We start from the raw sequence: 4,773 nt of genomic DNA, 5'->3' as shown, positions 1-4,773 counted from the left end.
AAGAAGGGTCTAGGCCTGAAACGTCAGCTTTCCTGCTCCTCTGATGCTGCTTGGCCTGCTGTGTTCATCCAGCTCTACACCATGTTATCTCAAATTCTCCAGCATCTGCAGTTCCTACTATCTCTGAAACAAATCATTCAACTGACTTTCCAGTTTTTTTTCCTATCTGCACTGATAATTTATTCTGCCTATTTGTATATCTGTGTAATTGTTTGTGTGTGTGTGTAAGGAGGAGCTTATAATAGAATTAGTGTCTTAGTTAGCAGTGTTAAATGCCGATGGCTTATATCTGATTACCTGTAGCTATAACCTAATTACTTATACCAATAGTAATTCTTGTTTAGTACAGAAACGTGGCCCATGTTTTCTATCAACCTTGGTCTGAAAGTCAGGTAAAATGGGATAATGTGCGCACCTTAAAAAAACCTTTACATTTGGGTACGACTCCAGTAATAGTGGGGCTCAATTTACGTCACACTACCCCCAGACAGTAGTGACAGTGTTGTACTAAAAGCAGATTTGGATGACGCCAGGATAAGTAATCTGCAAGCTGCAGCTGCTAGGGACCCGCTCTGACTTAGATGTCAGGAATTTGCATCGTCTAATTTCTCGGAGAAAGAAAGGAGAATTGGATAAGGCATGTAAAGAAGGTGAGTTAGGGTGTTAATGAGATGCAAATGGAAATAAGGTTTTCGTCACTCAATAGCAGGTTCTGACATGGTCATTAATGGCTTAAGGGGAAAAAAAATCACAAAAGTTCTTGATATTGAGATTCTGATTTTTTCATTCTCGCTCTATTTGACCAATCTCTCACCATTGCTCATGCCACAACAGGTAGGGGAAAATTCCACCCTTAGTGTTGTAGCTTCATGGCATTAAGACAAATCTATGTTACAGCTTATCTGTATAGCTCCAATATCCTTCTTTCTATTGCTTTTCACACATTTTTACATTTAATTAATGCCTCAAAATATTCCCAATATGCTTTGCAGAATGCAAACTGAATTTGGAATTAGACAAATAAATTGTTTTTAAAAACAAGCCTGTCAAAAACATAAATTTGATGAATGTATTCTCATAAGATGATGTTAAAATTACAGTAAATGATATATCATGTTAAGAATAAGTTGAAATTTCAATAATTAAAACAGGAATCTAAGTAGCACATACCTTTATCACATGATGTAAACAATGTCACTTATTGTGCAATATTGTGCGCAGACGCATGGAATGAGGAACGTTATAATATCAGGAGTTCATGAAGTGATAAGATATAGCTTTTCCAGTGTTTTCATCAAGTTATGAGCCATCCCAATGTCTGCGAAAGGATTGGAGATGTATTATGTTTAATGTGTGTTGCTTTCTCTTGAAGAGAGGGCTGATAATTATCAAGGTAAATAAAACACATATCACACTCACAACTGCTTGTGGTTAATAGAACACGAAGCTAGGGATCAAGTTAATATTCAGTCTTCCCAATTAAAGCAAAGGCAAATGCCACAGAAAATGGGACTTAAAATAGGGCAATACATGTTTCAAACTGCAAAAACTTCGGTGTAAAAATATCACACTAAATGTGCCTGGGTATAAGTCACATAGCAACAATCTCAAGGGTATCACTAGAAGCCAATGTTCTCATTGTTTTGTCTGAAAGTAATGCAGGTGTTTCGGAAGAGTAAGGAGAAACTTTTTATTACAATAATACATCCAGCTTCGCTTTGCTACCTTTCTGTCTTAGTTTCATTCAAAACTCTCCCTTAAAAAATGATCAATATTCAGTTTAACTGGTTGTTGAGACACTCCTTTATCAGTTTTAATGCCAAATGCTTACCTTGCTTGTCTGACTTAATAACTTGGACTAAATCAATTAGGGTCAACGCTGAGTACTAGAATATAATAGACTTTGCCAATCAAGATGAATTCTTATACCAGAGCTGAAAATATTTATTCAGGGATTGTGTTGCTCAAACCCAAGAGACAGGAAAAAGGTTTATCCTGCTTCTTTCCTATTTCACTGTTGCTCTGGAATTGATTAACAGAACAAAGTAGAGGCAGTTTTATCATAAATCTAACTTTAAAAAGATTAGTTACTTATCAGTGGTCACTGCTGACATTAATGCAAAGTGGGTAAGTGTTCCAGTACTCAGTATTGAAATTCCATACTTTGATGAACATAACAAGGGCAAGCAAACAGTTACGCAAACATTCAAGCTTTCAAACAGCTTTGATTTCAGGTTGTATCAGAACCATCACTTCAACAATGCTGGTCAAGGTCTTTGCTTCAGATCTGTATCAGACTACAAAACTGAATTACAAATTGAAGATCCAGTTGCATAGTGGAATCCAACAGACCAAAAGAAAATTTGCCCCTCACAGCATATCTTGAAATGTGAGATCAGTGTTGAAATAGCCCTTGGGACTGGTGGCTTGTCATTGTGAGTAAAAGGATGTGGAAACATATGTTGTCAACATTGTGATTTGCATCCCAGATTAAAATAAAACAACATGACATCACAGCAGTTTTTTTAAAAAAAGAAAGCTGCTTCTTTATTCCAATGACAAGAATGTTTAATTGTATACTGACCTCAATGTCATAAAGCATTCAAAGGTGCTTCACTGGAACATCATGAAATAATATTTGACACTGTTCTTGTGATTTTTACACATTCAAATGTGTTTTCAAGAAATTTTCCTCTGTGGTTCACACATTTGTTTACCTGTAATACACTTTGCTTGACATTCAGTCTTATTCAAATCCTCGCAAAAAAATTATAATTGTGCAGTTGGGGTTAATCCCAAGATTGACTGTAACAGATGGTCCAACACAGTTGCAGTAAAATCTTTGCATAAGCCAGCTGGCCCAGAGCTCTGCCACGATTGCAGCAATTCAGCCACTGAAAAGGGACCTGATGTTGAAACTGATTAAAATTCCAAAATCCCTCTTAATGAATCTATGTCAAAGTGAAAATAAAGATAATTTTATCATGATTACAACAAATTCTACACAGGATAAATAATTTGTATTACATTTTTACATGAAATAGTGGCTTGTTTTTGAACATAAAGGGCAGAAATAAATGTCCTTACCCACCCCAACACCACTGTGACTAGTTTGATAGCAGACAGGTATTTAATTGGGTTGGAAGGTGGCACATGCATGGCTCTCCTACACCACCATCATTTGAGAATCTTAAATGTAGGAACTACTTAATACCACTGGTATTAGCAACCACAGACAGGGGGCTTGATATGCACGCAGCACAGCAAGCTAACCTGTGTGAGATTGCTTCTAGGATTGGGAAGGGCTTCCTTATTCAAAGTCACTCAGTGCTGATCAAGGAACAAGCATCAGATAGGGGCAGGTTCGCTGAGTGTCGCAACACCACTACTGCAGCTGATCTGCCCTGCCTTACCCTTTCCTTCTGGCCACTTTCCTTCCCTTCTGTCTCTTCTTCAACTCGGTTTCCTCCTATTTCCTCTCCTCATGCACCTCCTACCTCCTTCCCTTCCCCCACTCCATCCCCTTCTGCCATCCCTCCTCACTTTCCCACTCCTATCCTTCCCCCTTCCAGTTCAACCCTTTTCCTTTCATTCCTCCCCCTCCTTCACTCCCTCCATGTACCCCTCCTTCCCGTCCCTTACCCAATATCCACTTTCTCCAAAACAATCCTTCCTCCCCCAACACCTATCCTCCTCCTGTCCCTCTTCCCTTCCACACCTTCTCTTTCCACTCCCCTTTATCCCCTACTCCTCCAATTGTCCCACTTCCCTTATCCACGACTCCTTCCTGTTACAGAGAGAAGTTCAAACACCTCTGGTAATTAAACTGAAACACAAACCCTCAATCTGTTATGGCAGGAGTAGAGGTTCCCTTCTAAAAATGACCAGAAACAGCCAGAGAAGCTCGCCTCACCTTTATAATCTGATAAAAAGACTTGTTAAATGAAAGAAAATCCCTGATATTGACTTTATAAGTAACAAGTAACAATTTATTTACTTAACCCTAATAGTGAGCAAATTAAAAGAATTACTAACAAACCGAACAATTCCCCCTTAGCTATTCCCTAGCTAAACTAAATTCTACTAGTATGCTGTTCCAATAAACACAGGTTACACTTTTATAAACCCAAGTAATAAGAAAACAAATTAAAACTTAGTGTCTCAAAGTCCACATGCCCTTCTTTTGCTGTTCAAGTTATAAACACCTTTCTTCACAATCTGGTGAACTTCTGGTTGTCAGGACTGAGATAACAAGGTGTAGAGCTGGATGAACACAGCAGGCCAAGCAGCATCAGAGGAGCAGGAAGGCTGACGTTTCAGGCCTGGACCCTTCTTCAGAAATTCTCCAGCATCTGCAGTTCCTACTATCTCTGGTTGTCAGGACTGTTTTGTCTGTGAAGTCTACTGTGAGGACTCTTAGCTAGAAGTACTGTGGTACCTTTTATGGATAGATGGTCTTTTCTTAGAGAGCTTAGTGAATTTTTGGAGAGCGCTAGATGCTTATTTCTCCGATGGCGGTTTGTTCTCACTGATTTTCAAAAACTGTCTCCTTATATGCCTTGGATGACATATCAATTTTCTTACAATAGCATTGATCCGAAGTTTTCAAAACCATTAGATTTAAATTCAATTGGCTTTCAATCGCTAAATGCTTGGTTTAAATTAATTGGCTGATTCCAGCTAGTTGGCAAAACATCAAAACAAGCCTAAGGTTTCCAATCACACAGCCAATTGATACATGTTTCAATTTCAGAACTGGCTGTATATCTTCAG

The sequence above is a fragment of the Rhincodon typus genome, chromosome 13, assembly GCF_021869965.1.
Source record: "Rhincodon typus isolate 14 chromosome 13, sRhiTyp1.1, whole genome shotgun sequence".
Classification (NCBI taxonomy): domain Eukaryota; kingdom Metazoa; phylum Chordata; class Chondrichthyes; order Orectolobiformes; family Rhincodontidae; genus Rhincodon; species Rhincodon typus.
This window is presented reverse-complemented; position numbering follows the sequence as displayed.